This window comes from Scyliorhinus torazame, chromosome 4 (genome assembly GCF_047496885.1).
Source record: "Scyliorhinus torazame isolate Kashiwa2021f chromosome 4, sScyTor2.1, whole genome shotgun sequence".
Classification (NCBI taxonomy): Eukaryota; Metazoa; Chordata; class Chondrichthyes; order Carcharhiniformes; family Scyliorhinidae; genus Scyliorhinus; species Scyliorhinus torazame.
This window is the reverse complement of record NC_092710.1, coordinates 312,594,174-312,616,245: the sequence shown is the minus strand read 5'-3', so window position 1 is coordinate 312,616,245 and position 22,072 is coordinate 312,594,174. Positions and strand designations below refer to the sequence as shown.

Genomic DNA, 22,072 nt, shown 5'->3' with positions numbered 1-22,072 from the left:
GTGTCACGCGTACTGTCTACTTTAACATCGATCGTGTGGGAAGATCCTTTCGAAATGATTCACATTAGGGCCGATCAGCTGTTTAAGATACTCTGCAAAAATGGTTTTCTCTACACTGCGGTTCTCGGTTTACTTAAAAAGAAAATTCAAAGAGCGACGTTTAAATTATATCTGATCAAACGAGCCAGATTCGCTACGAGTTTGACGCGGCGATACCATTTATATAAAGGGCGGCATTATGAAAATAAATCGGGCCATTTATATTATACATTACAATGGATCGCTCTCCAGTGTCACGCAAGCCGATGGTATAAAATACCATCCAAACACCGGGCTAGACAAACCTTTAAAATCGAGCCGTGTGCCGCCCCTCTAAACCGCCACTACACACAGTCGGCGTCTGGTCTGGCTAAAAAAAAACGGCACGAAGCTGCTGGGACGCATTTCAGAGCAAAATAAATCAAATTACTCACAGATACATTAAAACGGCCTGAAAGAAAAACTTATTAAAATGCCCCGATATAATACCGAGGGGCTTAGATTTCATGGCACGAATTGGCTAAGATTTCATCTTGTTATTATTCTAAGATTGTGTAGCTTTTAACAATCAACACGCAGAGAAACAGACACAAGAGTATCCCCGCTCCTACCCCTGTCTGCACAAAAGCATCAAGTGCGCACACATCTAATCAGTTCACTCTTTTTTCAAAAAAACCTCGAATCAGTGGGCGAAGCACTTTGTGCCGAACCCCTACAGAAAAAAGTTTCAAATACCATATGGCTCAGTTTCTTCAAAAGTAGAAGATTCAGTCTAATATTATTTTGATCATTTTTGTACATATCAGTGAAATCAGTTCAAAGTCATTCATCCATCTGATGTAACGGTGTGATACAGGAATGCATTTCCCCCTGAATTTGCACCAGTACGTGTAAAGAAAAAGACCCAAATCAAAAACCCAGGGACAAACTGGTACAGGTGGCTGACAGTGTGCAAACACTGAGCTGGGCTGCATTTAAGTATTTTTTAAGCTATGGGTTCAGATTTGAGAAGACAGCAGTCCTAAAATAACTAAAAGTCAAGATAATGGCGAATGACAGAATCCCGCACTTTGGAGCGGGTGACACTCAAAAGGGAGGTCGCTTGGTCCATCTCTTGGGAGGGGAATTTGCAATTTAACATGTGGAATAAACCTCCGCATCGGGGAGGAGGCAAGCACCTTGGAATTATTTTAAGAAATGCTGCAGGAAGCTGGATTGGAGGGAAGCTGTGGTTTTCTCTGGCTGGATAGGTCTGGACAGCTAGATGGCATGCCTCATCCATGTCTCTCTTGTAATCTAATAGGTCATCCATATGTTCCAGAAGGGCTGCGACCTCAGACCCATATGCTTCTGCATCAATTCACTATTTTTGCTGCATTAGTCTTCCCATTGAACAAATGTAAACACAGAAGCATTGCTGATCTCAAAAAATGGAATAAAACAAATGAAGACAGCACGGCGGCGTAGTGGTTAGCACTGCTGTCTCACGGCGCCGAGGACCCGGGGTCGATCCTGGTCCCGGGACACTGTCCGTGTGGAGTTTGCACATTCTCCCCGTGTCTGCGTGGGTCTCATCTCCACAACCCAAAGATGTGCAGGTTAGGTGGATTGGCCACACTAAATTGCCCCTTAAGTGGAAAAAAAAGATTTGGGCACTTTAAATTTATGAAAAAAACCCTGTGCAAATGAATAGACAGATCTGTTCTTTTTTTTGATAAAGGAGATGGTTAGGTTTAACTATCACTGCCACACTCATAAATAAACTGCAGATTTATTTCTGCCATACCATTTCAGTCATAATGCTTTAGTGTTTCTAATAATACACTTATTTAGTGACACATAACAGTTTGTTTGCTGGACAGAAGTTTTGATACAAGTTCAATTGTTTGGAATGAAAGAAAGATACCAATGAGCCTCTCAGTCATGCATCTTGTCAAACAGTCTGTTCTTAATCTGTGATCAACTGGGATTGAATGGTTCTGCTCTTTTAACAAAAACCGGGAGTCTGGTAGAAAAAAGATTGCTGTCACTTCAGGCATAGTCACACTTCAAATTGGACACAGCAATTCTCGGAGGGAAAATAATTACTCTGCATCAGCAAGGGGAAAACTGTTCTGAACATTTGCATTGCGCTTGTGATGCAATCCTAATATCAAGCTTTAACCTAACAGCGAATGTTAACCCTGTGTGCCCCATGTAGCTTGTCTCACAACTTTACCAAACACCTGACTGTACACCAGGGGCACCTGACTGTGTAACCAGGTCTTTCTCTTGTTGAAAGTTAACAAAAAAAGGACTCATCCACCCATTATATTATTTATTATATTCCTGAATCAACTTAAAGAATCAGTAATTGTTTTATTGTTATGCTGGTGTAGCTCTGGTTCATTGGTGCATTAGTCAGTTCTGACTGGCAGTGAAGGCTGCTTGTGTTCAACTAGGAGAAAAAAATAGCCAAGATACCTAGTCCTGATCACTTTCTATGACTCAAGTTGGGAAGTGTGTGTCTGCTGAGGACAAGATTGAGCTTAGATGTAGGGCACTCTACCCAAGCACAAGTCGTTGTCCCAAAACAGGTGAGAAATTGGTCGCCTCAATCCCAAATAAATTCAGTTCGAAATGTCTTTGTATATAGCATTCGGGCAGCACAGTGGCGCAGTGGTTAGCACTGCTGCCTCACAGCGCTGAGGACCTGGGTTCGATCGCGGTCCCGGCACACTGTCCATCTGGAGTTTGTGTGGGTCTCCGCGTGTCTGCATGGGTCTCAACCCCACAACCCAAAGATGTGTAGGGTAGGTAGATTGGCCACGCTAAATTGCCCCTTAACTGGAAAATATTTTTTAAATAAGTAAATAGAATACAGAATTCAGATAATAATGATAACTATCAATCTTGCCCTTAAGTTTGCTGGATTAATAAGTAATAAAGATCATGCTTGTCATAGAAGGACACTATGTAAAATACTGAATTATCAAATTAAAAAATAATTGCTTATTTTAATATAGAATATTTTAAAAACTAATTGCAGCAGGCACTTTAAAATGGTGCCTTTCATAATTTTTAAGAATTCCTTCACAGGATGTGGATGACTCTGGCTAGGCCAGCATTTGTTGCCCATCCCTGTAATAAACTGCACATGACCATTGTTATTTTTCCCAGGAGGGTTTAGAACTGCCAGTTAAAATTCATGAAATGGTAGGATGGGTAAATACACCATAATATGCAGCACTGAGCCATATAATGCAGGACGGATGTGGGTTTGATCCCCGGTCTTTGCTGAGTTAGCTCATTTCAAATATAGTGACTGTAAAGTGTTTCACAGTTAGACAGGGCTCCCATTCCTAGCTGATATCCAGTATATTTGTGGATATCTCCCTCATTGTGGGCTATCTCCCTCTCCCCTTCCTCCCAAATGTTCAGATAATCATGTTGATGAACAGGGTCTTGGGTCACATGTGGAAAATGGCATCTTAGACATTTTACTAGCAGCCTGCCAGCACTATTGGAACCACATCCCAGCAAGTCAGGTCATTTCAAATGGAGAAGAGAACAGTGGAGCCAGCAGGTTGGACAAATGCTGAGTTGGTTCATTTTGGATAGAAAAACACTGGGAGGTAAACAAAACTACTCTGCAGCTAGGTAAGGCAGGAATTTGGCAGGTTTTGGTTTGGCTCAGTGACTGGCTGGTTCTGGCTGTGATGCCAGTCATGGTTAAGGAGCAATATGTTGACACTCAATGTCTTGAATTATGCACAGGATTGACCATTGGGGAAGATACTAGAGGATGTCTGCACTGCAAAATTAGATTGAGAATTTATGCTTGGTTACAGGAAGGGGGAGAGAATTGGGTGAAGAAGAGGGCTGATGTCGATTAAAAAAGGAAGTATTTGCATAAATTCTATTTGTAAATAATATATTACACACCACACATGTTGATTGTATAGCATGTATATTATATGCACATAATAGCATATGCAACTGAAAGCATATAGCATACAGAAGCATTTGGTTATTTACCAAAATGCTTGGAAAATGCCGACACATTCTACCAATATGTTTGTTGTAATTACTGCATTAAACTTGACAATACTAGGTTAATTCCTCCTCATTCTTTGCTACTGTTACTCCAGCTGTGAGCACGCCCATCTAATCTTGTGCAGCTGTCACAAAAGCGGCATCCAATTTTTGCCATAAGAACTTCTCAATTCGCCAACTTCCATGGCTCACTCTATTTTATGCCCTATTCATGCGAATATGGTGACCGTCATTCTGTGCCATTTTGAAGTTTCATTCACTCCTGGCATATATTCAGTATTAGATTTTGTCCTAGCCTTTGAATTACTTAACTTCCTGATGTTGGTGGTTTGAGATGCTAGAAAGGGGTAAAATACAAAGGAGCCATTCACCCTGACATATCCATATCCTAACAGTATATACGCATTCATTTGTAACCATCATCTGCTTCTACTTTCTATGTACGTATGTTGCCATGTATCATCAAGCTACAGCAAAAAGCTGTTTTTTTTAAATGTTGTGGCATGTTCAGTGATGTGCACCTTAACAAACAACATCAATTGAACGTCACAATTCCTGTAAGTTCTTTTCAACAGAAAATGCTGGCTTGTCATCAACTAAAATAAAGATTAAGACATCCTTTGGGCAGAGAGTCCCTGTACATACGAAGAACAACTGGCAGACTGGATACAGGGATGTTGTTTCCCCTGGCTGGGGGGGACCTAGAACAAGGGGTCACAGTCTCAGGATACAAGGCCATTGAGGACTGAGAGGAGGAGGAATTTCCTCACTCCGAGGGTCGTGAACCTATGGAATTCTCTACCACAGGAGGCTGGGGAGGCCAAGTCACTGAATGTATTTAAGAAGGAAATAGATTTCTAGGATCGAAAAGACATCAAGTTTATGGGGAGAGCGTGAGGATCATAGAGGATCAACCATAATCATTTTGAATGGCCGAGAAGGCTCTAAGGTCCAAATGACCTAACCTGCTCCTACATTCTATGTTTCTATAACAAAATCATAGACCAGTTTGTAAAAAGTGTTTATGATTTCATTATGTGCGGTGCAAGGAAGAAATCTTTCTCCTACATTTCAACTGGCAAAGTGGCTGCACCTGGAATGTTAACGTCGCCTCCACTTTTATGGATGTCAGTAATTTCAACAATCTTTTGCTTTTGTTTTCACATTTCCATTTTTTTATCCGTCATACCTGGAGCCACGATTCCCAATGCCCCAAATCTGCTTTCTCACACACTCTCAGAAACAAACTCAAACAGTGTCCTTTGATTATGTTTCTAGCAGATTGATGCCCATGATTACAGAGAACTGAAATACACCATTAAAGGAGGGCCAGTGTAGAGATCCAGTAAACTTCAAAGGACCTTCCGCAAAGAGCTACGGCCAGGGAAAGTCAGGAACCATTGGAATGGATCTGTCCTTTTACAACAATCGACTTTGTTTCATATACATTCTTTCGTTAGTTAGTCATTGCTTTTCTCACTTGCAGATCAGAGAGCTTTTTCAGCTCATAGTTGCCCGGCTTCAAAGGTTCAGTTGTTTTAGCTGCTATATTTTCTACTATACACAGTGACTCATCCGCTTTTCTTGTCTGCTCCGTTCCCATGCATCCAAAAGTCAGTTCTGGTGCTAATATTGAAAAGTTGAATGAGAAACTTGTGCAACACAATGACAATGTGACTGTGATGGACTGTAGGCACACTGAGAAAATTCACACATAGATGTCTTTGCTGCATGCTGCTTTGTTGTCTTTCCAGTCCTTTGGGAGAGGTGCCTTTATCTAATCGGGCCTCAGACACTCAGCTAAACATCTCCAGAGACAAAGTTACACTAATAGGGTTAGAAGTTGACAAGCTAATAATACAGAAATGGGGTTCGGGGAGGGAGGGGTGCTTGTAGATTCTTACTGATAACAGGTCAATTGTGCAGCTAACAGAAAATAATAAAACTCCATGAAATGAGGAAGACAGCAGGCAATGGAAGATGTATTTTATTGGTCGGTGGATGCTGTACTTCATGATCCCAAACCTTGAGGTTTGCTGCAAAGCCTGTGTAAGAGAATAAAGAGTAAGAGTTTGTGCTGTGGCATCTTCAACGTGTTCACCGCTTCAAGTAGCTGGCACATAGATTTTCAAAGATCCTGTGAGGTGTTCTTGAAGGAGCAATCTTCAGAAAGATTTGCCGTGTAACTAAAGCAATCCCTACTCTGTAGTGCTTATAAATCCTACATTTAATCAAAGACGACAACAGAAGTACTCATTTACTAAAGTGCTATGATATTTCTTGACGTAGTATATAAAAGCAAGTTTTCTTAAAATGTGGCAAGATTTGTTTTTTTTTTCAGAAAATGAATCAAAACCAGTTGTAAAATCTTGCAAAAGTGTTGGATGCATATTCCTTATCTGAGATTCCCTCGACTGCCGCATTTAACTGCTATCGATAAGGGCCTCCTTTATACTCACAGACCAGGTCACGGGAGAGCACTGCTCTCCCCAATTTACACGAAAAGTAGCAATTTGCCATCAGAAGTATGTAAATGCAAAGGTTGGTGCTGACAAATTGGCCACTGCTCAAGCACCATGCTATTGTTTCACAATGTTTGCTCATTATGTCGTGGTATCATCGTGAGATTGGCAGGTACAGGCTAATGTGTTCAAAATACCCGTGATTGAAAGGGAGGTTGGAGGTTTGTTTCAAATCCACAAATATCAGGTTGCTGCTGGTGCAGTGCTCTGACTGGCCATTGACAGGCACCAAACCCAAAGACAGAAAGAGTTCGCTGGTGACAGTAAACAAGGAAAAGAATGGTCACCTACCAAACATGAGGGAGGGAGAAAATAAGAAACAATTGGCTAGTTAGCCTGACATCAGCAATTGGGAAAATGTTGGAATCCATTATCAAGGAAATACTAACAGAGCACTTGAAAATTATGATAAGGCGGAGCGGCATGTTGGCACAGTGGTTAGCACTGCCATCTCATGGTGCTGAGGACTCAGGTTTGATCACAGGTCACTGTCCATGTGTAGTTTGCACATTCTCCCAGTGTCTGCGTGGGTCTCACCCCCACAACGCAAAAGATGTGCAGGGCAGGTGGATTGGCCACGTTAAATTGCCTCTTAATTGGAAACAAAAATTGAGTATTCTAAATTCTAAAAAGTATTTAAAAAAAAGAAAATGATAAGGCAGAATCAACATCGTTTTATGAAAGGTAAATCAAATTTGACAAATGTACCAGTCACTTGGGAATACAGAACTTGAGTACTGCTGCAAAAAGAAACATGGGGCTGGACTCTCCGTTATGCCGGCAGCGTACCCATGTCCGGGGATTTCCCTACGCCGCGGGGCTGCCCACAATGGTAAACCCCATTGGCCGGCTGACGGGACGGAGAATCCAGCTACCAGTGAGGGCGCGTCGCACCAGCATCCCACCCATGCTGTCAAAACGATCATCGGGTCAGACACCAGAATGCCAAATTTCAAAGGGAGCAACAAATTATACCATGAGAAAGGGGTGCTGATTGTCCATCAAGTCGGCTTTGATTGGTTGAGGCAGTGGCATGGAAAATGTACCAGGGAACCATTGTGCCCCCCACTTTTGTTTAATTCAAAAAAGGCACAATGCCTGGACAAGTACCTTCTGCCCATAAAGAACAGATCCCTGCAAATGAATATAAATAATTTCTATCAAGTGTAAGTGAGCTACATTGCAAGTCCAGCTGAAAATTTTTAATTGATTGTCAATGTAATTCTTATCACACTTGGGATTGTTTAGTCGGTGCTGCCCAATTGAGGAATCATATTTAATGTTGGATGTTATTTTCTGAGTTTTGCAAACACATGCCGGTTTAGTAGAGTCAGACTGACTGGTAGCCGTCTCTCTCACTGATTTAACCTCCCCCACAGGCTAAGCCTCCCACTTCCTGCCTCTCCAGCTTGCAACTTACCTTCATGACCCTGCAGCACGAAGATGTTCTCACACCTTAAGTTACTTCCTGCCTCTTGCCACTCATCCCCTGAACCATCGCCCACAGCAAGGCTTTGGGAGAGGGAAGTTGCAAAAGGGAAGTCTAGCCAGCAGGAGGGTGGGTCAGTAGGAGGGTCAGTGAGCGGCAGGATTGGTGAGCTGGAGAGGCAGCGATTGGGAGGGTCAGTGAGTGGGAGGTTTCGCTAGTGGAAGGGTCCAAGTTGGGAGGGGTGGCCAGTGGGAGTGTTGGTGATCTGGAGGGTCTGCAGCCGGAAGGTCGGCGAATAGTATGATAAACCAGGAGGAAGGTCGATCAGTGGGACAGTTGGAGAGCATGATTGGTGGCAAGCCAGAGGGCTGGGGAGCAGGAGGAGTGGAAAGGGCAGCAAGCGGGAGATAAGGCGAGTGGGAGGTAAGCAGAAAAGAGTTGTATATTTCTTTTATTTTTAAAAATTAATTTTATTCTAAATTATATTTCATTTAAAAATATAATATTTTAGCCCGTTGCAGTATTTATACTTATCGAATATAATGCTTTGTTTTTTTTTGATGGGACTAAAGAACGTGACCAAAGCTTTTACAATGGTTATCATCTCCTCTTCAGATCCTCGACCTATATCTTTTATAACTGTTCTAACCTTTTAAATCTTAATTCTAATACTAATTGCGTGGCATGGTGGCATAGTGATTAGCACTGTTACTTCACAGCGCCAGGGTCTCAAGTTCGATTCCCGGATTGGGTTGCTGTCTGTGCAGAGTTTGCGTGTTCTCTCCGTGTCTGCGTGGGTTTCCTCCGGGTGCTCCTTGCTTCCTCCCACAATTCCCAAAAGACATGCTGGTCGGTAATTTGGATATTCTGAATTCTCTCTTGGTGTACCCAAACAGGTGCCGGAATGTGGGGACTAGGGGATTTTCACAGTAACTTCATTGCAGTGTTAATGTAAGCCTACTTGTGACAATAAAGATTATTATTATTAATGGTAACATTTGATTCATTTAACACTATTTTACTTAAAGTTGTACTATTTTACTTAAAGTTGCGCATCACCTCCATACTCCCAGAACGCCTTGATCCACTGCAATTCGCATACCGCTGCAACCGGTCCACATTAGACACCATTTCCCTGGCCCTACACTCATCCCTAGAGCATCTTGAAAACAAGGACTCCTACATTAGATTCCTATTTATTGACTACAGCTCCACCTTCAACACCATAATCCCAGCCAAGCTCATATCAAAGCTCCAAAACCTAGGACTTGGCTCTCCACTCTGCAACTGGATCCTCGATTTTCTGACCAACAGACCACAATCAGTAAGAATGAACAACAACACCTCCTCCACAATAGTCCTCAACACCAGCACCCCGCAAGGCTCGTACTTAGCCCCCTACTCTACTCCCTGTACACACACGACTGCGTGGCAAAACTTGGTTCCAACTCCATCTACAAGTTTGCTGACGATACGACCATAGTGGGCCGGATCTCGAATAACGATGAGTCCGAATACAGGAGGGAGATAGAGAACCTAGTGGAGTGGTGTAGCGACAACAATCTCTCCCTCAATGCCAGCAAAACTAAAGAGCTGGTAATTGACTTCAGGAAGCAAAGTACTGTACACACCCCTGTCAGCATCAACGGGGCCGAGGTGGAGATGGTTAGCAGTTTCAAATTCCTAGGGGTGCACATCTCCAAAGCTCGGTCCTGGTCCACCCACGTTGACGCTACCACCAAGAAAGCACAACAGCGCCTATACTTCCTCAGGAAACGAAGGAAATCTGGCATGTCCACATTGACTCTTACCAACTTTTACAGATACACCATAGAAAGCATCCTATCAGGCTGCATCACAGCCTGGTATGGCAACTGCTCAGCCCAGGACCGCAAGAAACTTCAGTCACACGAACCTGCCTCCCATCCATTGACTCCATCTACACCTCCCGCTGCCTGGGGAAAGCGGGCAGTATAATCAAAGATCCCTCCCACCCGGCTTACTCACTCTTCCAACTTCTTCCATCGGGCAGGAGATACAGAAGTCTGAGAACACGCACAAACAGACTCAAAAACAGCTTCTTCCCCACTGTCACCAGACTCCTAAATGACCCTCTTATGGACTGATTTCATTAACACTACACCCTGTATGCTTCATTCGATGCCAGTGCTTTTGTAGTTACATTGTATATGTTGTGTTGCCCTATTATGTATTTTCTTTTATTCCCTTTTCTTCTCATGTACTTAATGATCTGTTGAGCTGCTCGCAGAAAAATACTTTTCACTGTACCTCGGTACACGTGACAATAAACAAATCCAATCCAATCCAATTCAGGAATGCAAACTCAACGTTAAACAAAAAATTACTGTCCAGAAAGCTTAAGGTTAATGGCATGTTGGTCTCTTGCAATGATGTTGGAATATAACAAGAAATAAATTTTGCTGCAATTGTACGTGCCTTTGGTGAGATCGCACCTGGACTATTGTATATAGATTTAAACTCTGTATACCAGATGTCTGCAGATGTTTTACCCATTGAATATATTTAAGACTGAGATCAATAGATTTTTGGACTCTAAGGGAATCAAGGGAAATGTGGAGAGGACTGGAAAGTGAAGTTTATGTTCAAGAGCAGCCAGGATCATATTGAATGACAAGGGGCTGAATGGCCTAATCCTGCTCCTATTTCTTATGTTCTTATATTCTAAAATTTGTTAATTTTTATGCCCATCCTACAATCATCTGTGGGAAATAAGGGTTGTATAAACCAGTGTTCCCAGATCAATGTACATTTAAAAAAAGAATTTTGAGTACCCAATTCGTTTTTTCCCAATTAAGGGGCAATTTATCGTGTCCAATCTACCTACCCTGTGTATCTTTGGGTTTGTGGGGTGAGACCCACACACACGCATGGAGAATGTGCAAAGTCCACACGGTCAGTGACCCGGCGCCAGGATCAAATCCGGGTCCACGGTACTGTGAGGCAGCAATGCTAACCACTGCACCACCGTGCCGCCCCAGGCCAATGTAAAATAAGCTATGATTTTCCTCCACCTGTGAGGCCCATATTTGGACTTGACAATATAAGATGAATGCTGCTAATGCATTTTTATACATATTTATTAGAAGTACGCTACCCTTCCTATGTCCAGGAAATGAAGCAATGAAAGTTAAAAATAAGGGGCAGCACGGTAGCACAGTGTTTAGTACATTTGCGTCACAGCTCCAGGGTCCCAGGTTCGATTCCTGGCTTGGGTCACTGTCTGTGCGGAGTCTGCACGTTCTTCCCGTGTCTGCGTGGGTTTCCTCCGGATGCTCCGGTTTCCTCCCACAGTCCAAAGATGTGCGGGTTAGGTGGATTGGCCATGGTAAATTGCCCTTAGTGTCCAAAAATGTTAAGTGGGGTTGCTGGGTTACGGGGATAGGGTAGATACGTGGGCATCTGTAGGGTGCTCTTTGTAAGGGCCGGTGCAGATTCGATGGACCAAATGGCCTCCTTCTGTACTGTTGATTCTATGATAAGATTCAGAAAATATTTTTATGAAGTAATAAACTGCGATATTGACCCTGGGGCATATGGACTAAAATTCCAACAATTTCATTCAACATTCACTTAATTATCTTTTTTCACAAATCATTTTAATGAACAATTTTAATCCCACAAATATTAAACACAACTAAATTCACACAAAAGTACAATATTGACAATTTCTTCTTCGCAATGAATTTATTTTCATTTGTTTTACTTTTCTATTCTTTTATTTAAAAATAAATTTAGGGTGCCCAATTTATTTTTCCAATTAAGGGGCAATTTAGCGTGGCCAATCCACCTACCCTGCACATTTTTTGGATTGTGGGGGCGAAACCCACACAAACACGGGGAGAATGTGCAAACTCCACACGGACAGTGACTCAGAGCCGGGATCGAACCTGGGACCTCGGCGCCGTGAGGCAGCAGCACTAACCACTGCGCCACCGTGCTGCTCTACTTTTCTTCTCTTGACTCTAGTTTAATTAGATTTAAAATTTTTGTTATATTGACTTCAACTAATCATTCTCTACACCTATTTCCTCAATTTTTCCTTATAGTCTGAATATCTCATCATCAGTATCAAAGGCCACATCTGTAGAATCGCTTGCAGTGTCATGTCTGTATTTTCGGTGTTTGTTGAAGCATTGAATACTTCCTGAAAGAATGCATTATATAAGTTCTTCCGTCTTGAGCCAAGATTTTAAAGTGTTATATTTTCTGATGTTTTCAATTTGTTGTCATTGTTCCCATAAGAAGGACATTCAGTAGGTCAGGTGACTATACTTAAGCATGGCAATTGTACGTTAGATTATAACAGAGCTTTATTGTCCATGCAAAAGTGGAAATTTGGCTTTGACTTCACCTCCAGGGTAACATATAATCATAGCCATTAGTTAAAAGCAGTGAATATTTCACTTATGCAAACATAACATACATTCAGGTAAGCTATGGGGGTCAGTTAGCTCAGTTAGCTGGAAGGCTGTTTCGTTATGCGGAGCAATAGCACGGGTTGAATTCCCGTCCCGGCTGTGGGTATTCAGAGGTGTGGTGACCCTCAAGTTAAATCACCACCAGTCAGCTCTCTCTCAGCCTATGGTCCTCTGGGATTGTGGCGGCATTTCATCTTCATAAACATAACACTCTGCCATTAAAACGTACTGTAGTTAAAATAAAAAAACATTTGCACAACACATTGAAGGTGACTCTTTATTTTCCAATTTTTGCGCTACACTATTGGTATATCACTGATCGACCACCAATATCATATTCTGGGTCTGACTCAAAATTATTATTTTTTCTCTAAATTTAGAGTACCCAATTCATTTTTTCCAATTAAGGGGCAATTTAGCGTGGCCAATCCACCTACCCTGCACATCTTTGGGTTGTGGGGGCAAAACCCACGCAAACACCAGACTCAAAATTATGATGAGTAGTGAGTAGTGAGTAGTGAGGCCGTGGAATGCCCTACCTGCTACAGTAGTGAACTCGCCAACATTGAGGGCATTTAAAAGTTTATTGGATAAACATATGGATGATAATGGCATAGTGTAGGTTAGATGGCTTTTGTTTCGGTGCAACATCGTGGGCCGAAGGGCCTGTACTGCGCTGTATTGTTCTATGTTCGATATGTTCTATGAGTGCCACAGATGAAAGCTTCCTTAAAAGAGTCTTGATTGGATACTTGCAGTTGTTTGTGCATTTTGTCGCTTTTGGTCAACCTCTTGCCTTCGCGCTCTAGACGCTTCCCTTTCTGTTTCTCTAATTGCTGCCTGTTTCTTTCTGTCAACATTTTGCTGTAATCTCTTCACCTTCCCTGGCTCTGTGTGTCACATGCAACCTTCCCTTATCAAGTGATAGTAGGGCATTTAGAGACCAAGATCAAACTGATTTCCTGTGGGTATCAAGCGACAAGGATCAATGGCAGGAACATGGAGCTGAGGTACAGATCAGCTGTCATCTAACTGAATGGCAGGGCAGGCTTGAAGGGCTACCTCTCTAATGTTCCTATGACCCGAGATAAATGAAAGTTATTTCATCACTGCTTACAGCAATATGTAAAGACCAAAAGTAACACTTTTGAAAAGCAGACAAAACAAAATGAAGGTGTGCCCCTTTTAGGAATCAAATGTTGAAAAAGCTGAAAGGCGCTGTATTTAATTTGGTAAATACATTTGTAGAAATTTTGATTTACTTAACCATGCACTTGTATTGGCAAATATTTATCTGGCAACCAGCATTACTGATTAAAATCCAAATGTCTGTTATTATAACATTGCTATTTATGGGAATTTGCTTTGCATAAATTGGCTGCTGTGTTGCCTACATTACAATAAATAATATTTCATTGTCTATGAAGCACTTGGGAACATCCTGAAAGCACTTATGGGCATCATGAAAGGCACTACACCAACGCAAATTATCTTTTTCAATTTAACATTCAACCTTGTTGAGATGAAGTAAGGTAAGAGCAAAATATCATGGCATGGACCAGTTGGGCTGAATGGTCCGTCTCTGAGCTGTATATTCTATGAGCAGTTGCTCTTGATCCCATGAGAGTAGACAGACATTTGGGATGAAGAGGTCACATTGGGCAGCACGGTAGCACAAGTGGATAGCACTGTGGCTTCACAGCGCCAGGGTCCCAGGCTCAATTTCCCGCTGGGTCACTGTCTGTGAGGAGTCTGCACGGTCTCCCAGTGTCTGCGTGGGTTTCTTCCGGATGCTCCGGTTTCTTCCCACAGTCCAAAGACATGCAGGTTAGGTGGATTGGCCATGATAAATTGCCCTTAGTGACCAAGAAAGATTAGGAGGGGTTATTGGGTTAGGGGATAGGGTAGAAGTTTAAAATCCAGCTTATGGTGTCACTGGTCAGCATCCCATTCAATGTCATATGTCTGCTGCTCTCTTGCTTCACCTACTTTCCCTGTGCATTTTCGCAAACAAGATGCAACTGGCACTTCCCCATATCAGGAGCCAGGAGATTCTGGCTTAAAACAGACATGGCATACTTAAATGCTCATTTAAATATGTTGATCTAGTTCACGCCCTGTGAGGACGTGAACCGGATTTCATCGTCTGCAGCGGGCCAGGAGCTTTGCAGTTTGTTTGGCGCCCGGCACAAAATGTTCAAAGGCTCTCCCGCTATTCCACGCACAACACAGCCACAGATTCTCCCATTATATATTTCCTAAAAGAGTAAATCTCGATAAGAAGGCAACTTGTTGAAGATGGACTGACTGGTAATCTCTAATCCTAGCTGGGATGCACAGTAATATTTGCATAAAACCAGCTGCTCAAAATAGTGTCAGCAACATCAGGGAACTAAGAAGCAAATGAAACATTGAAAAGTGGTCTTCATACACTACAAAAAGAACGTAAAACTATTCCTTAACTTCAAATTTAGAGGGCGGCACGGTGGCGCAGTGGTAGCACTGCAGTCTCACGGCGCCGAGGTCCCAGGTTCGATCCCGGCTCTGGGTCACTGTCCGTGTGGAGTTTGCACATTCTCCCCGTGTTTGCAAGTTTTTGATTACCAGTCCTAATATTCCTTAATGTGGCTGGACAGCTGGTTCGTGCTGCAGGGGCCAGCAGCGCAGGTTTAATTTCCATACCGGCTGAGGTTATTCATGAAGGCCTTCGAGGTGTGATGATCCTCAGGTTAAATCACCACCAGTCAGCTCTCCCCACCTCAAAGGGGAAAGCAGCCAATGGTCATCTGGGACTACGGTGACTTTATCTTACCTTTAATTCTTATATGTACTGAATTTTGTTTGCTAATGTTCCTGTAGGTGATTTGCTACGTTAAAGGCATGATGTAACTGCTGTTGTTAGTACGTGTTATTACATAAGCAATAGTTCAGAAGGTTTAGCTCTCTAGCATCAGGTTTTATGTTATCAGCAGTCACCATTGTTTACTGATTATTGCATTGAGCAGCTGACACGTTTAAGTTCTCATCACTAACCTAGTTTATGGCCCAGAAAATCCCATTCACCTCTTGGACAGTAAAGTGGGATTCAAATCTAGACTGGGTCAGAGGCCATGGAAATGGGAGGGGAATGGGGGGAACAAAACAAACATTCAGGAGCCACCTGCATCCATCAATCCTCTAGCTGGGATTCTATTTCTAGAGCATATATAAAAAGAGATACACTGCTTAATGAGTCAGCAAGCATTACTAGTTAAATAATTGTTTTGTGACACCCAGCTGTGAACAGCTGTTAAAACCTTGACTTCTAAACAGGGCTGGTTTTATTGATGTGGGATGGCAGTTTTTCTTCATGAAGCATGCAGATGGGCTGTAAACGCGGTTTCACTCTGGCTGGATACAGGCAAGGAAGACTGTCGAGTAAATTCTTGTTGAAGCAATGTTCCGAGTTAATGAGTCTCCAGTGACTCACAGATTACAATCTATGTGCTGACAATGGGAGCTGGCTGGGTAGTGAAAACACACAATTTACTTGATGCCGGTAGTTCATTAAATTATAGTTTTTTTTTTAAAGTTAAAAATCTCAAGCGCATCTTCATCATGGCACATTAATTACAAAACAGTCACCGTATTAATTGGGATAATATGTTGAACCATTTCAAGTCTGTTTAGTATGTAAAGCAGCAGATGGTTTAGGCCTTATTTTTTAAAAAATAAATTTAGAATGCCCAATTCATTTTTTCCTATTAAGGAGCAATTTAGCGTGGCCAATCCACCACCGCCAATCCCCCCCCCCCCCCCCCCCCCCCCCTATGCAGCACGGTGTCAGATCGGTGGAGAGTATATCTGCAAGTCTGTCAACGAGTTACAATCATCAAGTGTAAACAGCACAAAAAGAAACCTGCAATCCCAGGAAGAAAAATGCTGCATAAATGTCAGGATGTTTCAGTAAAGGCATTGCTTCTGTTTTCAATCCTGTTTTCCAGACAAGGGTGTACTCAGCAAGATGTCACAAACCATAATGAGCTAAGTGACCAGATGATTGATTTTTTTTGGGGGGGGGGGGTTTAATGGGGGGCAGGCTTTGATTGTGATTCTAATGTTGACAGCACACTGGGAGAACCCCTTGCTCTTTTCAAACTAATGTTGTGGGAGCAATGGCGCCCACCTGAACAGGTTTAACATTTTATCTAAAAGACATGCTTTAGCAGCCTTGGTCAATGTCTGCACACCAACACGTTTCCAGCAGGAATCACTGGATGGTGGTGATTAGTCGTGGAAATACTCGTTAATTATTCCCTTCCCAAGCCCAGAGAAAGAAAGGCTTTAGGATGTCCCAGAATGCTTTACAGCAAGTGAAGTGCCGTCCCTGTTGTAATCAGGGGCGGATATACTATGAAACTAATGAAGCTTAAGCTTCAGGGCCCCTAATCCCGGAGGGGCCCCAGAGTGACTTTAGTCCACATTACTTAAACATTTTGGGTCGACTGTATGAGAAGGGGTTTAAAAAAAATAATAATACAGTGTAATTCAATACAAAATAATAGTTCAAATAAAAATTAAAAGGTTATTAAAGTATCATGTAGGCTAGCCGTAAACGAAAAAACATTCAAATTAAGGATGTTTCATTCTAAATATATTTAATATAAAATAATTATAAATAATTTAACACACTATTAACATTTATGACTGAAATACAAACAGTAGATGACGTGTCGTAACAAAAAGGGGAGCCGTTAAAAAGGCACTCACAATGCTGACGTGAATTTTCAACGTGATAGCACTCGTGATAGAGATCTAGACAAGAATGTTTTTCAATAAAGTGTTCATAAGGATACAATATTTTAATTACCCCTACTCAAAAATAAATGTTATATTTAGAAAAGTAAGGTAGGTAAGTAATAAAGGTGAAAGTGTTAGATTAGCCTAAGCCTATTGTTTTTATGAAGAGGTGAACGGAAGGTAGACTACTGGTATAATGGAAAACCCTGTGAGAGATTTTTAACATTTTTACCGATAGAAAACCATTCATCCACGACCTTGTTCAGCAAAATACAACAAGTCCTGGGTGAACATAAGCTTTCACTTGAAAATATCCATGGTCAGTCCTACGATAATGCATCTAACATGAAGGGCTCAGAGAAAGGGCTGCAAGCACTCTTTAAAACATTAACAGGTACGCAGACTATATACCATGTGCAGCTATTCACTTAACCTTGTTGGAGAAAAGGCAGTGTCTCCTGTACCTGAAGTTGTTGACTACTTTGGCATTTTGCAGGAGCTGTATGTTTTCTTTTCTGGATCTCCACGAAATTGCGGGATTTCAAACACACAGGGCAATCCACATTTTTCTCTAAAGAGCTTAAGTGCAACTAGATGGTCTGCACACTATGAAGCAGCCCAGGCAATTAAAAATGGATAAATGGGTATTTTACAAACTCTCAAACATATTTTTGAAGACTCAGAAGAGAAGCCTGAATGTAAACGAGATGCAAAGAATTTATACCACAAGTTGGTAAAGCTGGAATATGCTATTTTAACAGTCGTTTGGGAAGAAGTGCTGGAGCATTTCAACAAAACAAGTAAGAAACTCCAAACCCCTGGTTTTGATGTATTTGAAGGTTATCGTCTGCTATCATCTTTACCTTCGTTTGTGAAAGAACTCAGCGAAAATTCAGCCAATAAGATTGCACACTATGAATCAGAAGCAAAAGGTTTGTGTGAAGATATCACCTCAAGTTATTCTGATGCTTCCAAACACATTGTTACAAGGAAATGTTCAGATGGAACAAGTGGTATTGCTTCTTTGGGAGGAGCTGACAAATTTAGGACAGAAGTTCTATATCAACTCTTTGACTGCTTGATAATCCAGTTACGCAAGAGGATTGACCCATATGAGCAGATTGCGAAAAGGTTCAAGTTCCTCTCAGAATTGGTGAACAATTCTGAAATTGATGAGGACAGTATTAAACTTATAATATCGTATGATATTGACCAAAAATTAGTAAACGAGTGTTATCAGTTCAAAGAATATTTGCGCCTTAGGAAATCCCAGAACACAGAAGAAAACACGCCATCTAAAATGCAATGCGCAGAAGTTCTTCAGCTTATTTGTGAGCAACACCTAATTAAAGTGTTCCCCAATATTACTACTGCACTTAAGCTGTACTTGACAATGCCTATCGCGAGCTGTGAAGCAGAAAGGAATTTTTCAAAGCTATCCTTTATAAAGAACAAAATTCAGTCTACCATGACTGAAGAGCGCTTGAATTCTTTATGCATATTGTCTCGAGAAAATGACATTGCAAGGAAGCTCTCATATGACAAAACTGTACGTGAATATGTTGCTAGAAAAAAACAGAAAAAAGAGTATTTTGTAAAATGTGCTTCATGTGGTCTTTTCTATGTTTTATTTCATCATTCTATGATGCATCATGCATGTATATGATTCCGTACCAGCCTCCCCGAACAGGTGCCAGAATGTGGCGACTAGGGGCTTTTCACAGTAACGTCATTGAAGCCTACTCGTGACAATAAGCGATTTTCATTTATGTAACATTTCCCTAATTTTCATCCCCCCATAACTCGAAAAATATAAGGCATAGGACATTTTTATTCACACCAGTGACTTTAACATGTGAGATAATCCAGTACAGCAATTTTAATCAAAATCTGAGATGTTGTGGTTACATTTTTAAAACATTTGTGGCGATCTGTCATGGAACAACCCATTGAAGAAGATAACAGTACCCAGACTTCGTTGCTGGTTGCGAAGGGGCCCCCACAACAGTTCAAGCTTCAGGGCCCCAAAAATGTAGGTCCGCCACTGGTTGTAATGTCGGAAAGGAAAGAGGCCACAAGCCCAATGGTTGTACCCCTCTGCAGCCTGGAAACGAGCAACAAGTTCAGAGTGGGGAGCAAACCAACGATTGTTGAGTTCTTTAGTCTGAGATACCTACTGGTTATGGGAGAAGAGTGCGGGGGGGTTCACTGTCCAGGACCACTGATCTTCACCTCCTGGTGAGAGGTGCTTTACAAAGATTAGTCATTAATCCTTAAACGGCCTGTGAAATGACAGGAGATGGTTCACTAGAGCACTTATTCCTTCACCTGCTGCCCACTCCCACCTATTCCGCCCCCCCCCCCACCCCAATCCATACACTGAACCCTCCAGACAATCTGGAATCTGTGTAAGATTATATTCTGCTGTATACAGATTTGATTTACGATAGGGTGAAGTTGCAGCCTGAAAACCTATCGTGTAATGATCAGTGCCATTTGAGGTTTAACAGGTCAGGTTTCAGAAATGTCATGGGTTTCAGTGTGGAAATCATGAAATCTACAAGAAGGTGTGTAGGATTGTGCTGCATAGGACCCTGAACCACAATGATCAGAGATGGTTACATCCCTCAAAATATTGCAAAGTACTGTTTAAGAGGTTTGCAGCGCAAAATATTTATACCGCAAAACTTTTTAACCTTTAAACTCCGACGTTAATTTGACCAGCGAATAAATGTTTACTAGTTTCAAGGGGTTTCAGCAATGACAGAATGGCGACAAAGCACAAATCAAAAATGGGTACACCTACATATTGTGTGCTGATAAGTAATGTGTCCCTTGTCAGCTCATACACAGCAGGCGATTGTGTACACTGGAGAACAGGGGGATACACTTTTCCTGTTACCTTAGCTGTATTTCAGCCAACAGGTTTGTGTGAAATGGGATGGGCAACAAATACTATGCTTGCCAGAAATGCTTACATCCCATGAACAAATCCCTTGGAGGAATTTAAAAAATACGTATAAAACTGTAGCTTCTTCACATCCGTATTGAGGTAGTTTCCCAATAGGTATGTTGACTGATGCTGTGATATAGTTCCAAAGGCACAAACAATCTCAGATACTTCGCCAGCTTACACGTGTGAGTCGAGGTAATAATGTTGCCAGGATATTGAACTGTAAGGGGCATTACACAGCTGAGCCCTGGTCCTGTCGATAAGCACAGGTGTACTGGAAGATGTTTTTGGATAGTGATGAGGTTAAAAAAACATCTATCTTTGTTTTGATGTCAGATGAAAAGGAGGAAACACAGCTAAATGTTCAAGAGTAATGAGGGAAACAATGGGAGTAAGTGAACAGCCAAGGGCATTTCTGTTTTATTTTTTTTAAAACCCTGCCATTTTCTGTCCCCTCTCTTCCTCCCCTGATGCCATGACATTATGGACGCGATTCTCTGGCCCTGTTATGCTCTCGCTAGAGCAAAACCAGGATGGTGAATAGCGGGAGAGGTCAAAAACGAGATCCGCGCCAGGCGCCAAACAGTCTGCGATGCAACCGGCCTGCTCCTGTAGGTGAAATCGGGATCCCGCTGTAGCGTGGCGAGAAACCAATTATCACCACTTAAGCCCTATTTCCATACAATTAATGAGAGCCACTCCATATCCAGTGGCCTCCTGTCATTCAGTGGCCTCTCCAGCAAGTGGTCACGCTGGCGGGGATTAGTACTCCTTTTGAAAAATGTGAACTTGGCTCCTGTGGGGAGCCAAGGAGGTGAGTAGCCATTTTTGCTCACAAGCAACGAACCTGGGAGTGCTGGAATTGCCACCCCAGTGCTCGGTGGGGTTGAGGGATCCTCGGCTGGGGTTGGGGGCCCTCCGGAGGGGTGGGCCACCATGGGAGGGTGGGAGGAGGCGCTGGGGGGGGGGGGGGGCAACCGTTCGCAGCACCACCAAAACGCGATTGTTTACCCGTTCCGGGAGCCCTCAGTGATCCTCAACGTGCTAGGTACTCCTAGCTCTACCACTACAGCTAGGTGTCTTCCCAGAATGCACATCTGAGGTGTAGGCAGCCAGCTGCCTACCTTGTCCTGTGGCCTTCGATGCCCCAGGGGGGCATCTTCTGGGGGCTCGTAGTCCGAAGGGCCCCAGCTCACTTGTCGGCGGCATATGCACAGCCGTGCCACTCTGTCCTGTGTGCTGACCTCGTGACGCAGCCTCATCAGAGGGATGGAACTCGGGGGAGCTGGTGGCCACCGTCGGCACTCCATGGGACGTGTCCAGGTTGGCACTCAGCGCCCCCTCTTCCCGTTCAGTTACCACAGGGTCCTGGGGTTCACCGTGAGTTGGAGGGGTAGCTGGTTCGAGCCCCAGCTGCCCCTGCATCATCTGGCTGTGCCAGCCCTGGGGGTTCCCCAGGGTCCGCACCATTGTGTCGACGCCCTCAGCAATGCTCCTCATTGGCTGGGCCATGCCTATCTGAGAGCAGGACATGTCCCACAGATGACCTCATCAAAGTCAGCCTGGAACTGGGTGATATCCCCCAGCGAGTCGGACATTCTGCCGAGACCCTCAGCATGGCCGTCACCGACTGCGCGACGCCTTGGACACCTTCACTCATGGTGCCAACGTCGTGCACCAGGCTCTCCACTACGATTACCACCCTAGCAGTCTTGGCCTCGGTGCCATCCATTGCCGACACCATCTCCTGCAACCCTAGCCTCTGAGACTCCTTCAGTCAGCTATGGATCTGTTGGAGTGAGGCTAACATCTCCCTCTGAATGTCCCGGCCACTCCCTATCATCCCCATCAGCTC

The 22,072-nt window shown here is 43.0% G+C and overlaps 1 protein-coding gene across 1 annotated transcript in view; it reads right to left on the bottom strand.

The window, feature by feature from the left end:
* Nucleotides 1–22,072, bottom strand: part of acoxl (acyl-CoA oxidase-like) — a 667,710-nt gene that overhangs the window by 1,125 nt on the left and 644,513 nt on the right. The window lies entirely within an intron of this gene.